We start from the raw sequence: 17,007 nt of genomic DNA on the forward strand, positions 1-17,007 counted from the left end.
ATGAAGACAATGATTAATTGAGTCTTAGCCAGTCACATTGGTTTGCTAATTATAACAACATCAACTCAGCAAATACAAAAAGAGCCAGAGATGCTCTGAAGATTAAGAACACCTTAAAGGAATACTTTAATACCGATTTGCATTTACCTTTGTATTATTAGAATAGGGGAAGTATAACCTTAACTCAAGGGAAACTGAGGCTGGGAAGCACAATTTTTCCACAGGTGTAAAACTGAAATTAAAGGTGGCTCAATTCCATTCACTGTGGTTTCCACACTAGACACACGTGAAGCACCACCTGTGCTTACCCTGCCATAACATGTCAAAATTGCTTATAAGCACTATAACAGAACAATTAACTCTGCTTTTGCTGAGCAGAAATTCTTTTTTGTCTTGTTCATCATACACAAAACAATACAGACCGCTGTTCAAATAAGCCCATGTGCGACGTGTTATTGTAGTTTCAGCACAGGCCGATGGCACCGGCGTCTTGTGCTGCTCTAATTCGATATCGTCCCACCTGTGCGCTTGGCACCACAGCACATCTCACGGAATCGCAAGTGAATTTCCAAATCCTGGAAATTACCAAATTATGAAGAAGCACATTTGCTGGTTATTGTGATTTAACGGATAAGGCCGGCCCAGGTGCTGTACGCTTACATTTTGGCGTTGTTCTTTATTTATTAACCTCACAGGTGAATCCCCTGGGAAACGAGGCAGAATCACATAAAATAATCTACCCCTAACTGAAAAACCCTTTACTAACACTGCATACTTCCACCTTGTTTATTTTTGCACAAACCTTCTGTTCTTGGTGTAATTGGCTCCAGCCGATTTGTGAGATGTAAATTCACGCCGCCAGTCTCCTGTTGCACAACATCCCAGAGGTGTTTACTGCCGCCGTGGACACGCTGAGACAGTTGACACGAGACAGGCTCGGTGCGTGGTTTCCTGCCGTTAATCAGAATCGGATTCGTCCATCTGCAGCCTCAGCAGGAATCCAGATTCATCACATTTCCTGTGTTCAGGTGTCAAGTGCTGGTGAATCTGTCAGTGCTCAGCAGTGTGGACAGGAAACACACCCACATATATATGATCAAATGTCCTCAAATACTCCATGACCAAAAAAAAAACAAGAGTTGTATTTAAAGTGATTTATTATTTCAGGTTTTTTGGCCATCTCTCATCTCCTCTCAGAAACCCACTCCAGTGTCAAGTGGCTCCAGGCTCTCAGTGCTTTCCAAACGGGCTTGTGCAACATCTGTCACTTCCTCTCCACCCCCCCACTTCAACTCCACCTCTGTTGCACATGTTGCTTTGCCTTGACCTGTTCTGCTGTTGTTTTCAAAGCTAGGATCCACTGTCTCCTTGGGAAAAAAAAAGCCTGTTCCTGCTGAATCTGCACCGACAAACTCCTCCTTTTAAAGCTGGGATGAGCACACTTTTACTGAGCAATGCTTTTATATTACGTCTTTTCAACATCTAAGAACTAGACTTTTTAGTAGACGGCACCTGTTTCCAGTCATGGAGGAATCTTGAGTGAAACAAGGAGACTTTGACTTTGAGTCACAGAGCAGTTCAGATAGGGAAGGCACTCCTATCCTGTTCTACTGATAGAAAATGGTCTAAAAAAGACTCTTGGTGCGTTTCCATTAGCGATAGTACCTGGTACGTTTTTTTTAGCACCTGCTCTGGCGAGGTTCCAAGCGAGCGGCCACTTGTCGGCCACCGATTGGTCAGAGTGCCGTCACAGGAAGAGTCATGAGCAAGACGTCCAATGCCGAGCTGTAGATCAGTTAAAAAGACTTAACAATCCTAAAAATGTGGGTTAATGTCCAACATTTAGCAAAGAAATGTCTAAAATCTCAATAGTGTGGTGTGTTTAGCGACGATGGAGGAAGTACTGAACAAATATTTTGAATTAACTGATTCTAATGATCCAGTTACACTGAAAACAACTGCTTTACAAGTCACTAAAACAAAGTCACGGCAGTTTCATGCAGCCGTGCAGTGATGACTCCGCCCACATGTGTGGAATAGGTTCTGTTTTGTAGTGGAAAGCCAACCTAGACCGTGCCATGTCGCGATGTGTCGAGGTGAGGCTGGCTGGGACTGTAGGTGGTGGAGAAGAGACTGAAAGATCACTTTGGTTTATTGTTGTTTATTTTATCGTAGTTTTCTAGGTTTGAGGTTCTCAACCTTTTTGGAAAGGAAAAAAAAAACAAAAAAACATGGAAAACACAAGAAAAAACCAATGACAATGCAGTTGTTTATGTGAAAACATCGAGGAGGTCATGAATGAAAACAATTGGAAACTTAATTGAATTTGACAGCATGGCACAGATTTCTTTACATTATTATAATTCATAATCACTTTTAGATTGCGTACTAATTGAACCAAACGGCGTTCCACCGCACAGTTGTCTTTGTGTTGTTGGAAAAGCTGCCGTGTGTTTCCTCCGTGCTCTACAACACTGTAAGTGCTTTGACACTCGGCGCCCCGTCGTGCTGGACCTTAATGTAGAGCTCTGACATGGAGGAGAACATAAAGGCCAAGAAAGGTCAATCTGCTGCGGAATTGTTCGCGAGCGGAATTCTCTGCGGTAGAGCCAGGGCCAGACAGACAGTGGAGCTCAGAAGGTGGAGAATACTCAGCAGGCGAGAACTGGACAGGCACGCGTGGAAGGCAGGAGGCAATAAACCTGAAACACAGCAAAACAAGGAAGGAGCTTGGGGTTAACACACGACACAGATACAACTACAAGATCTGATAAAGTTTAGCCTCACTATGATGGAACAAAGTGAGGAAAGGTCCAAGACCAGGGTTTAAAAACTGCCCATAGGATCACACCAACATGTCCTCTGTTCCATTCATAATCTGGTGGAGGTAGATGATGTTAACGTAACTCTGATTATGGTGGACTTGAATTGGATACTATGAAATGTCCTTTTTGTTAAAAGAGGAAAACGACCACTGGTTGTGTTGTGACATCTTGGGCTTTCTGTACATTCTGTACCTGAAGATTCCGTCGTTCCCGTTGCTCCATCTTCTAAGCTGCTCCGAGCACGTTTCATGGCAGCGATCCATCTCTTTGATTCTCCCCCGGCGAGCCGCTGAAATGCTCGCCCCATTCCAACGGCACAACTTTCTGCCAAGATTGGTGCTGTTTTTGATATTCAACACTTAATGCAAAGGTGGCGACACTGACACACAATAATGAATCGTCCAATATGGAGAAACCTGCAATGTTACCGTGTGGGATACAGTATTTTAACAGCCATTTAAAAGCTTCACCTCACAGTTAATCATTTTCTTTCATTGCATTCACATCACGCTGGCCTGTGCCATCCTGGACAACAGTGTGATTTCCTGGAGAAGCAGCGCTCCACTCTCTCTGGCTCAACACTTTCTGACCGATGAGTGCCGGGATGTGAGAGACACCCCATCCCCCCCATCCCCATTTTTTCTTCAGCAAAATTCCACTTTGGATATTTCGTGCCTCGCATCACGGCGTAGCCACTCTTAATTTGCAATGTAACAGCTTGAACAGGAAGCAGTCTGAACCCGCCGCTGAACTGTAGGCAGCTGGAGGAGGCACATAACATCCCCAATTAAGGAACAGTGACGCACACACACACACACGCTGAAATGAGACCATCACTTACAGTAGCTTAGAACAAACTGCATAGTCAAAGTGACGACAAATCACAGAGATAAACTCAATCATTTAAAGAGCGCAGAGCTGCTCGGGACTTCTCCCGGAAAAAAAGCGAAGATACAAATAACGAGAGGCACTAAAACACAAATTGCTCCCGACAGCTGTGGCGGGAGGCGGTGAACGTTGTTTGTACTGAACGCGTGCGAACACGGCTGTACTGTAAAGTGGTCGTGAAGAGGAAAGCAGCATGTAAAGACCACACCGTTCGAAACAATCAATCACTCGATCGATCACATAAATCAACACGAGTAACTTTTTCTTGCCGTCCACCTTGTACTTCTACACTTCTTTCAGTGTTGTTTTGCATCTGCGCGTAAATAAAGGGGATGATTTTCCCTTCATTAACCTGCTTTATGTTCCAGTGTCGTCAGTCGTAAATCAGCGGCAGTGGGCAGGCGATGCTTCTCGCTTCGTGTGTTCCCAGAGACCAACCAAATGAAACCAACACAACTGGACATGTTTCATTTCGGTTACAGTTCCCACAAAGCTTGGCTTTGATTTAAGTGTCGGCCGTGAGAGAGTTATGTCTCTCTCTCTCTCTCTCTCTTTGTCTCAGGTCTTTTTCGTGGCAGTGAGCACTTCCTGCTAAAAGATGTTGCCGCGCTACAAACTGCAAACCAATACTGTGCTGCTGCTGCTGCTGCTGCTGCTGCTGATACCAGCTCTTGTCAAGCCACACTGACCTCTACACTTAAGAATGATGAGGAGACAATTGGGAGCGCTGAGGAAGTCAGACTGCAGACGCGGGGCTTGTTAACTTCAAGGCTTCTACTGATTTCTGCTCGCGGACGTTTCGGAGACTCAGTGCGGTCATTGCGTTTTCTGTGCCTAATTGTGCGAAACAATTGATTTGTGCTTTTGATTTGAAGACGCGAAACTTTCTTCCCGAGAAGATGTTTGTTAACTGTTGTAAAAAAAATGCAGCAGTAACAAGACACTGGTACGGATGCTGCTACTTTTCCTCAGAGGTGCTGCTGTGTCATAAACCCCCGGCGTCAAGTGAACAACTCAATTTGTTATCATTTCCTAGTGCCCATGCTTCCCGCCCCCTTGCTGATTTAATTCATAAACAATATTCATTTTTGTTCCTTCTATATATAGCCTTCTCCAATTAAAGCCCCAGTGTGAAACTTGAGGTGCTCCATTAGGAAGTCTGAGTCATTACCAAAACACTGCCAGCATCTCTTCATGTTAAAGGGGAAGGAGGAAACTCTCTCTCTCTCTCTCTCTCTTTTTCATTTCATTTTTAGACATTAGTCTAGTTTGGTCAAGAGCAGGGGTGTCAAACTCATTTTTGTTCAGGGGCCACATACAGCACAATTTGATCTCAAGTGGGCCGGACCAGTAAAAATAGTAAAATAATAGCATAATAACCTATGAACAACAAGAACTCCTTGCTTTTTTTCTCCTTTGTTTTACATTTAATGAAGGATATTTTTACAAAACATGAAATTTCTTGAGATAAGTGCAATTTCAACAATATCGTGCCTAAATGTACTATTTACACATCACACTGGATCTAAAAAGGCACAAACATTTAGTCACGGGTATCTGGAAGAGAAAAATATTGTATTTGACATTACGTTTAGATTGTAATCGTAGTGTGAAATTTAAACAAATTCATCCTGTGGGCCGGATTGGACCCTCTGGCGGGCCGGTTCTGGCCCTCGGGCCATATGTTTGACACCCCTGGTCTAGAGTCATTGGTTTGTCTGGAGTGATGTAACGCCTATCGTTTGTGTGCAATGTACCACACTAAGGCCTTATTGTCAAATTGAAATAATGTATGTAACAGTATGACTGTAACAACAACCAGTAAATGCTTAAATCCAGGCTCTTCCAACACCGAGCAAGGCAATCAGAGATGGCAGACTTCACCCCAGTCACGCATTCAAGCCTCTGGCGGCCTCTGCTGGTCATATTGGCTAAGTGGCAGTGCGGAAAACACAAACAAACGGACAGACAGACAGTCACACGGAGCCACTAAAAAACAATACTTCAGTAGTAAGTAATAAGGTCCCATGTCAGGCGCTACAAACACGCCCTATAGCGCTAGTTATCGCGTGGTTAAATCCTCGAGATCGCGGCACTCCTGCCTCGCATATAAAAGAGGCTTCTTCCGTTCTGATCCCGGTGTAAGTCGGTAAGTTTTGCATATAGATACCGACGTGAAGTGAGCCCGTGTTTTTCTTCACCACCGAAGATTTAGAGACTGCATCAATCAAAGCTCAGCCTTGGTAAGGGAAAAAAAAAAAGAAGTTACAGAACAAGATGAAGAGACTGAGAAAGAAAGAAAGAAAGAGAGGAGCAGCTGGGGCCAACTGTGACCAGAATAGGATCAGCTTTATGTCTTTATGTGTTATTCAGCACAAACAAACCTTGACTGATTACCTCACATTTAACTACCACAGAGATACCAAGCACACAGAACTGCTTCCATATCTGGTTATCATTACAGTTTAATGCTGTAGGTTGTGAGTGGCCCTTGGACAATTCCATTAAACAATGTCAACATTCAATTCTCGGATCATTTAACCTTCTCTATTTTCAGATTTGACCGGATCCGTCTTTGCATCATTTCATCCGATTCCCCGTGCATTACTTGCTTCGATTCAGTTCGGCTGTATTTGTCGAGCGGCAAGTCACATCGTATTATCTGTGAGACACAGAGGGAGGTCAAGACCTTACATTATAATAGAACCCATTTAAAACACGAGATGGCACTGTGGCCATTCAAGTCTTCCCAGTTTAAAAGGGAAATGGCGGAGGCTAAACAGGATGTAGGAAAAGACAACCAGGAAGTACAGAGGGGCTCACCTGCTTCAGGCCCTTTCAGAGGTAAAATATGCTTAAAAGTCGCGTAGGAGTGTCAAATGCAATCTTTGTCGTCTTAATTGCTCCGATGTTAACAGATTTGTGACATGTAGTCTCTTGTGACGAGAACATGAGGTGGATGAAATGGAAAACTTTACGACAGCATGGTAATATGTTCTTATTGTTTATGTTCCATATTATTTTTATGTGTGCCCAGCGCCCGAAAAAACTTTTATTTTCATTGTCATTTTAAATTGTATGGTGCTGCATGCAGTTAATGGCCTGGTGCCGCCATTCGGGCTCTTGGAAGAGATATAATATAGCATATATATATATATTGCACCACTTCACTTGATGTTTCACTTGACATTTATGTCTGAAATGGTTAAATGTTCTGTGAATTAACGCTGGATGGGTTTTTGGACTTGAGAATTGGCACGACACGACACTCAACTCACAATCTGTGGATTATTTTCATGATTAACTGAGTAGTTGTTTGATCCACGTTGTTCTCGCGTGTCTTGTTTTTGTCCACAAACCAAAATGATTCAGTTTAAATGATTTGTTTGTTAAATGGAGCAAATAAACCAAAGAATATATACATTTTAGAAGCTGGAAAAGTCATAAAAGCTTGTTTTAATTACTGAAAAACTGATTCCTCGATTATCAAAATAGTAGAAGATTAATTTGAAGCCCGAGCACTGAGCCTCTGAGACATACTTATACAGGCCACGGGTATTAAAATTTCATTTTAGAGTTTCTTTTATCAGTCAGTGCCAAAGATCAACTTTTCTTATGCATTTTGTTAAATGGTATTCACAGGAATAACTCAATCACAACGTGAAGAAAATGAGTATTAATCGGATACACCTGTGAAGACCTTGCCTTGCAGAATTAAAACTATTCATCACCCCAAGTTAAATTAAGGCTGCCCCCAGAGAAGTCAGAAATAAAGATCCCCTTTGTGTCCGGTGTAAAAGCAAACTATACACTTAATAAAATTGCTTTGCAGCCAGAGTCTGCACAGTATAAATCGTGGAATGGAACGGCAGTATTGAGGTTTCTCCAGTAACCCCCCCCCCTCATCAAACAGCAGAATGTGGACGGTACAGGACGTGATGCACAATGCGTACACATTCAGTCAACCACTCAAATGTCATTGGCACAGGTCGAGGCCGTGACTCTCTACCAGTCAAATTTCATCAGGCCATGTTGAATTCCATCCAAAAACATGCTGTGGATTTCTCAGTGGAAGCACAGAATTAAAGGGAATGGGTGACCTTCCTCTCATTCTCCATTTGTGTGTGTGTGTGTGTGTGTGTCACCGGGCTCTGTGTCCCATCCATTCATACAAAGTAATGCAGTGTATAATTTTTTTTATTTGCTCTTTCAGCCCCTTCTGGTTTTCATGAGCTGTTTTTGTGATTTTGTGAAATCCATGATTTTGCGGGAAAGAAATTGCAACAAAACCAAACTTTTTTGTGTATAATGGAAAATCAAAGGCTAACAGCAGGCCTGTCCCCTTCAGGGACAATAAACAAAATCTACATATTTGCATCATCATTATAACTCCACTTTTAGGTTCATTTTCATAATGTTATGGATGTCTCTAAACAAATGCAGCAAAATGAAAGTATTACTAGTTTACGCTACTAACGTAATGTTGATCGTGAATATGATGAACACCTTCAACCGTTTTCTTTCACATCGTAACCGCTGTTCAGTGATCAGAATCATGTGTTCCTCTCTTGTGTAAACACACCGTTTCGTTTACAGACATCAAACTGATCTATGCTTGTTTGGAAATGCAGTTTTCGGTGGAGACACGAGCTGGATGGTTGCTGAGAGGCGCAGGCGGAGGCTCGCAGGTTGTGATGATGATGAGGAGAGTGTCCTGCAGCACTGTTTGTCAGTGGAGAACAGAGAGGAGCTGATGGATGCAGTATATCCTGGTGTAAACGCTATTGTCCAGTCCCATGACTGACCTTTTTCCTCCAGACCTATCATTTGAGAAAGTTAGACCAATTTGAAGAGTATTGCCAGCGGGGAAGGGGGAGGGGGGTGTGCTGCGGGGTGGTGCAGCAGGGGTGGAACACACAGTGTGTTAATTGTTGGTTGATTTTTCTTTCTATTTGTTTGTTTTTTTTAACCATGAATGATAATTTGCTTGTCCAATAATATATTAAATCATGGTTAAAATATGCTGAATTATTACTTTGCACTATCTAACATGATGAGATCAGCACACTCGGGTCAAAATCTTTATCCTTCGTTAGCCCAAGTTGGATATATATGTATATGTATATGTATATATGTATATGTATATGTATATATGTATATGTGTGTGTATATATGTAGATGTATATATGTATATGTGTGTATATATGTATATATGTATATGTATATGTGTGTATATGTGTATATATGTATATATGTATATGTATATGTGTATATATGTGTATATATGTATGTATATATGTATATGTGTGTATATATGTATATATGTATATATGTATATGTATATGTGTATATATATGTGTATATATGTATATGTGTGTATATATGTGTATATATGTATATATGTATATATATGTATATATGTATGTATGTATGTATATGTATGTATATATATATATATATATATATATATATATATACACATATATATATACACATATATATATATATGAATATATGTGAATTTCTATGAATTGTTGCGACTGCAACATCGTGGATTCCCGGAAGCACTTTCCACGTAGCATACAGCGAGAACATAACCAGGGACTGTGGGAGGTGGGACCGTACGGCTATATGTGTGTTCTGTGTCAAAGAGTCAGAGGACACGAGAGACACACACGACTGACCAGAAGTCATCATGGAGAGAACTGATCAGCCATGGGAAGAACCTACTTAACACTGTTCATTAACGGTCACAGAGCTCATTTGAGGGCCCTTTGGACACGAGTCAATGTGTGGATCCCTTCGTCGGAGCTGAGCGAGCACCTCTGGATGCATGTGTCTGTGGGGAGTGGTCCTGTGGGTTGTGTTTACTGCCACTGCAGAGGCATAAATCTTGCTCTTGTCACCAGCAGCAGCTATGTGTGCGAGAGATAAAAGGTGAGGCATAGGTAGAGGTTTACCAGGGAACTCGAGTGAATGTGAAACTTTCTGATGGTACAGATGTTTTTTTTCTTTACTAGGGTTTGATTGATTCTTGCAGTCAGGACGTGAAGATTTCCACAGATTGATGTCTTCATTTGAATTGAATTTGGCTGTCATTTTGCACCCCGTCTTGAAAATTTATATCCGACTCGCGATTTTTAGCAATAGTTTAATAATTATTTACATTATTAATCATTCAGTTTTCACAGTATATGGGTCTTTACACATGTTTTTGTGTACTAACTGGTAGCAGTTAGTACTTGTATTACAATTCATTGTTGATAATTAGTCCAAATTTGATTCAATCATTTCTTTGACAACAAGTTTCATATTTAAGATATGACTAGAGCTGTGACTGTTTATTCTCATAATTACAAAAAAGTATTTTCTTGATTAATTGAGTATTTTTTTTAGGTCCTTTTAAATGTCAGAAAATGTTGAAAAATGTTGATTGGTGTTTCCCTAACATCAAAATTATGTCAGACTCAGTGATGAAACCAGAAAATTACACATTTAAAACAAGCTAAAGCTGTTTAAATGATAAAAAACAACAAAAAAAACTCCTAACCGAATAGTCAATTATCAAAATAGTTGGCTAATTAATTTAGTAATCAATTAATAATGGAATACATGTTGCAGCCCTAGGTATAACCCTGTTTTAGTTTTTGTTTTCACGTCGCTGGTGGGAAAATAACTTATTATTATATATGTTTCATGCCGTACAACAGTAAAGTTAAATACAATAAATAAAATGCCCCCCAAAAAGAGCTAAAGGAAATTGCTAATATCAAACTAAATGGACAAGGCGAATCCATCAGTCAGAGGCCAAGAGGCAATGAACTGAGTCATTGTGGAATAATTTATGATGAGATGTGACAGAGGTAAACCCGTGGATGGATTACTGAAAGGTCTGCTGGTTTAAAGGCACCGTGTTGGGGCTGAATGGGGCTCGGAGTCATTATACGCCACAGTCAAATGTGCAAAATGTCGACAAAGATGCAAAACGGCCGCAGAAGGAACATAAAACACCCACCAAAAGACAGAAATTGCCACGTAAAAGATGGGGAAACCACTACAGAGGAATGCCAAGCAGCCACCGAGGAGCACAAACAAGCTAAAAGAAACACAGTAAAACCGAGGAAAACACTATTGTTTGTGTTAGTGTTTTTATATATATATATATAAAGTTTGGGAGTCCTGTATTCCGGGCAGATTGCTTCACCTTCAGTAGCACATGAAAGCAAAGAGGATATCAAAGAGCTCTTTATAACAATGGTACAATTAAAGATAATACTAATAATACTAATAATAAAACAACAGCTTTGTTCTTCACATCAGTTTGTTACTGCCAAGGGCAAGAGGATGAAGCAAAGCATCATGGGAAACGTGTGCATGTGGAATTCAATCCAAGGCAGCAGAACCTGCAGCAAAGGTTTGTTTTTAACGGGGGAATAATAATAATAATTACTCGCCTTGTCTTTGCTACTCAAGGTACATGAAACACTGGAGACCAAATTAAATCATGATCAGTTTGTTTTGCTTTTTAATGACAGTTAATGGCCAGGAGAAGCAGTAAAATTGTTGAAATATGCAACTTTTTTTTTTTACCAGCAGTCATTCAACTGTTTTATTTGTTTATTGGGTCATTTATTTTTAAATCGGCTCCCTCTTGGGCATGTCGTGCAAATATTTTTGGATCAGGTTCCAGTTAAAACCAGCAGGCATGGCATGTCACAGTGTGGTAAGACAAATGACTGTGCAGGAAAAAAACAAAAGCTCAGCAGTTATCGGAGGCTACACTCAAGTATTCACACCCCCTTCACTTTGCACAGGCGTGACTGTGTAATTCTAAGGGGCTTCACTTGGTAATAACCATAAATCTGTCCTCAATAGCATGTTTTAAAACGTGTTTTTGCACGTACAAAAAAAGCAATACAATAACTGAAATCTATCTATTAAATTACAAAACAAATTTGCAAAAAAAATGGTAACTCATTGTAACAATAACAAAGGAATAGTTAGGTTCAGGTCTGGGGAGCGTGGTGGTTTTAAACAGGTTGTCTGTGTTAATCCATTAGATAACTTTTCGGACAGTTTATTGTCAGAAACTGAATATACTATGAATAAGTACGTTTGTAAAAGAGTGTAATTACTTTAAAATGATAAAAAAAAAGTTTATAGTCTGAACATAGGTCGCCATCTTGCACCAACATCTTTTTTTGTAGCAGCCTGCACACATAGTTGCCAAGTCCAATTATTATAGCCAATTTAGGGCTTGTTTATCTGTAGAGTTGCTTAAAAATATTGGTAGTTGCTGACTTTTTTGGGCTTGTTCCCAGCTCCATAATTTGTCGGACAGATATTTTTGACATGTTATTCAAACAGCAGAGTGACAGCAGAGTTTTCCCTCACCTGCACCCTTGCTTCTCATTGGCTAGTACTTGTTGCCATCAGGATCAGAGCCAATTAAGTAAGTTATTTTTTTTCTTTGGTTGGGAACTTGTAAAAAAAAAAAACCTCTAATTTCTTCTGTTTCTGTGTTCTTCTACAGTCCCAGTTATACAGTTTCTGCCTCTTGTCTGAATGTCCTGGCTTAAGTCACTACATAGTTAAAGTGAAAGAGGGAGAATTGAGATTTTGGTTCTATTTTCTGACATATTATTGGTTTGAAAATTTGTGCCACGCATAGTCCCATGAGAGCGCCACTTGACAACAAGGTGACTCTCAAGAATAATTGGGCATGGGACGCAGGCTGAGGGCTGATGTGTACAGTGTGAAAGGCCAAAACGCCGTAAGATCTAGAGGAGCACTACTGGTGATGCATCCAGAAATTTCATCCTACCCCCTAAGCTTCCTCTACCAGTCAATCATTCATGAACTTTTGTACGTAAAATTGGTGTTAAATGAATGTTAAAAGCTGGTTTAGGTCCCTCTTACTCAGAGAGTAACCCGGAGATAAGTTATAGGCACAAAAAGCATGTGGTTTAGATTAGAGCTGCAACTCACGATTATTTTCATAATCGATTAATCTGTCGATTATTTTCTCAGTTAATCGTTAAATGTTGATTGTGTTCATCAAACCTGGAAATGACAATGTTCTCAATTGTCTTGTTTTGTCCACAAACCAAAATGATTCACTTTTAATGATTTCTTTGCTATCCAGAGCAAACAAATTAAGAAAATATTCACATTTTAAAAGATTAAAATCTTGTTTTAATCATGAAAAAAAGCTTCAAACCATCAAAATAGTTGTCGATTCATTTAGTAATGGATTAATCAATGAATTGTTTCAGCTCTGGTTGAGATTTGACCCTCAAATAAGCACTCTGGATCACCTATTATTTTCTCTACAGTTTGTTTTATTTGTATAAAGCAAAATAGCAAAGTTTTACAATTCAACCCAGGCTGAAAATATGAATTTTCCAAAAACATTAACATCATATTCCTCGGCAGCCATTTTACACCACAGCATGAGCCCGGGTCAGTGTTTATCCTACGGCGTAATCACAAGCAAAATGTCTGGCTGTCACCTGTGTTGGTTTTGTGTTATTGCTCAGCTGTGGAACAAGACCCACCAAGTGCAATTTTCCTCCGCATCAATAAACGAGGGACCGAGCCCACTGTCTCGGCTCCACCGCTGCTGCGGATCAATTCGCTGCAATTGTGCAACTGAATAGCGCTGATTATGAGTCTGGAGTAAACAAAACATTTGACAACACTGGTGAGCATCAGAATCCTTTATCAAGCCTCTCCATTATCGTCGTCGTAGTAGCTGCATCATTCATTTCCAATTCCAACTTTATTTATGAAGCACTTTAAAAAACAACAACAGCAGCCGAAACAAAGTGCTGTACGACAGAGATAAATAAGACATAAAAAATGACATCATAGGCCTAACAACAAACAATACAATACTGTAGAAAGTATTAATAAAAACACAAATGAAAAAGTCATACACTAAAACTATAAAAATGTCATTGATAACCTTTAATAATGCTGATTCTGTGCTATGAAAGGTTTTAAAACACCTCCAAGATAGAATGCTCGACCAGAAATAACTTTAGCTGACCATAAACTATTTTCTCCAAGATTTTGGAGAGAAAGGCAACAGCTAAAATTTGCCAAGACAGAGTTATCAAGACCCCGGTTTCTTAACCAAGGGTTGCACAACTGCACGTTTAAAGTTTGCAGGCACCTCTTTAAAAACCTCTTTAAACAATTGAGGAGGGACAGCATCACTAGGGGAACCAGAAGGTTTGATGTGGCCAACCATGGATAGCGTCACAGGCTCAAACTGATTAAAAACAGCAGAAAAAGGTACATAGACTGCAAAAGTTCAGAAAGTTATTGCATGTTATTCCAAACACACAGCCTGTGGGACATGTTGGACACAGCACTGGATAAAAGCAGAGGGAGAACTGAGCAGCAGTTAGAGGGTTAAGAATCCGGAGCGGGAGTTTCAACTGCAGTGCAGGATAATCCAACCTGGAATAGCACAGCCTTGTGATGGGATAGTCACAGATCTCCAGGTTTAAAGCAGACAAACCATGGGAGTGTGTCCAGATTAAAAGAGTCCATAAGGCCCACAAAGTCCTCCACCAGAGGCTTATCAGCACAGCACACATGAATATTAACATCACCAATAATAAGGACACAATCATAGTTTGGAACGATTTCAGACAAAAGTTCAGAGAAGTCATTTAAAAAAGTCCTTATTATGTTTGGGAGGAGACCCACCTCAAAATAAAGTCATGTCAAAGACGGGAGGGGGCGCTGCTTACATTAATAGTTATTTATTTTTTTTATAAACAGCTGCTGTTCCTCCTCGTCGTCGTTGACCGGACGTCCGCGGGGAATCAAAACAATCGCAACCAGGTGGTAAAAGTTCAGAAAGAACGCTGGACACGCAGCCATGTCTCCATCACGCGGATAAAATCCACATCACGGGACATGAAGAAATCCCTGAGTGAAAAAAAAGCGATTATCTGGCAAATCCTGGCGGGGATTGGGACCTGTCGTTCTTCGGACCGGGGAGCCCGGCACAGCGGCCGGGTGTCGGGGAGAGCAGAGGGGGCGGAAACCCTCATCGAAGCCGGCCATCGGTATCCGACAGGCATCACCGGGACCCATGTCACGCTGTGATGAAGAGTGATGAAGAGCACGCCAGGTGGACCTTCAGCTTCACCAGCCATCCGCTGCAGGTGCCGCGGCGACGGTGACGCTTCCGCCGGGAGGGTGGAACTGAAGCCCGGTAAAGGTGAGCAGGGAATCCCTGACCGGATTGGGGGTGGGAAGTTTGGGAACATTAACAACTTTCCTCACTAAACTTCTGTAATAACAAACATGACAATAAAGTAAATTGAAACATTCTAATCAAAAATTAATTTTTGCAGTTTAAATGAGAAACTTTCGCCTCCAAATACTTGAGATCTGTCACGTACCAAATGCTGATATAACATACAGTATACTTTTCCCCTTTGGCAAGCTTTAACACCAGATTGCATAGACCTAAAAATAATAAGAGTGCACTTATATCCATATTTTGCATATTAATTATACGCTGAAAAAACAAACAGACAGTCATGTTAAAGGTTATTTAAACTGCGGTCCTCATTAGAAATGATGGAGTGAAGATGATTCAAAGACTGATAAGCAAATACTGATGATGACTCAGACTGAGTACAACCTTGCTTGACTCTAAAGCTATATAAATATATACACATATATATATATATATATATATATGTATATGTATGTACACATATTTACTTTTTTTTCTGCCTTTTATCCCAGATGGGTCTGCCATTTTTAGACTCGTCTGGTTTAGTCTGGGATCGTTGTTTTTACGTCACGATAACTCATTTAATTTTGTAATGACAGATATAATGTCCACCATTTGTTTGCAATGTACCCCACGAAAGGCCTTATTGTCAAATTTGAGTCATTTATTAACAGCAGCAATGTAACAATAACTAGTCAATTTGAAAAGTACTGTAAAAAGAAGAGAAGTCATAAAGAGGTCATTGAGCTCTGTGTTGCTTTCCAGCAATCTGTTGTTAAGGTCGCTAGATTTCCTTGACAGTATCATACATGGAAGACAACACCTTTTTATAGTTAGATGTGACGTGCTTGGCATTCCGCTAATGAAAAGCTTGAATCCAGGGTTTTTTTCCACCACTAAATAAGGTCACGTGTCCGACGCTACGAACACGCCCATAGCGCTAGTTCTTGTTTTTGTGCAAGTTGAATTTTGAGGGTGTTTCACTCCGAGGAGGACAGAATTGTTGCCCCGGAGTTGTCTTCGTCGTTCTAATGTCCTAATGACGCACGCGGAGACGTCCTGTGCTATGCTACGCGCCCATGACATATAGCTTAAACGCCGCGGTTTTCGTTCACGACGTCGACAAATCTCATGGGGGAACGCAAAATATTTCCACACCGGTGATTTCAGAGAAGTAGGAGGGGTTTCGAGGTCTGTCCGTGTGTCGCACCAAACCAGCAGTCATATCCTCATTGTCCCATTGTGAGTTCTAGTCCTGTTTTTGCACATCCTTTTTGCTTCTGCACTACTGCAACTGTGGCATAAGAATTTCACTATATTGTCAATATTATTTGAACATAAATCGTTTTTGCTAATTATGCTAAAATGGACTTTTACCACCTGAATTACAGAAGGAAAATAATGAATGATGATTGTTTTAAGTCGTTAAGCAGAATGTATCATCAGTATAACACTTTTTATGTGTTCTTTTGATTTTCTTCCCCCATAAAATGAGTTTGTCCCATCTCAAACATAACGAAATTGTCATACTCGTGTGACATAGTGAATCTTACGGATCAGGATCAGTTTCATTCAGTTTTGTTTTATTCTCCACATCCTTTCAGAGAGGAACAGTCAGCAGTAAAGCCTGCCTCTCTTTTATAGCATACCTTTTTTTCCTTTTAAAAAAAAAGAAGAAAGGACAAAAAAAAAACAAACACTGTGACCTAGTTCTACTTCAGTCTCTGCTACGCTCCCATGACTCGTCGCGATGGAGTCCATTGAGGAAAAAAAACACACCCAGACTTACTTAAGTGGCATAAATGAACTCCTGTACGTCCTGTTTTTGTCGGTAGACTCTGGTGCCGACGCAAACTTCAGCTTTTCGGTCACAAAAGGCTGTCGCGCGGCACCGGTAAACAAATAAATATAAGTCGCACATTAAAACAAACATTACTTTTATTAGGTGAGCCTCTTGTTAAGTGGCCAAAATCTGTTTACGCTGTTGTCCCCAGTCGCAGCCGTGTTTTGTTGAGCTGGCACTCGCCCTCC

This window comes from Solea solea, chromosome 4 (assembly GCF_958295425.1).
Source record: "Solea solea chromosome 4, fSolSol10.1, whole genome shotgun sequence".
Taxonomy (NCBI): Eukaryota; Metazoa; Chordata; class Actinopteri; order Pleuronectiformes; family Soleidae; genus Solea; species Solea solea.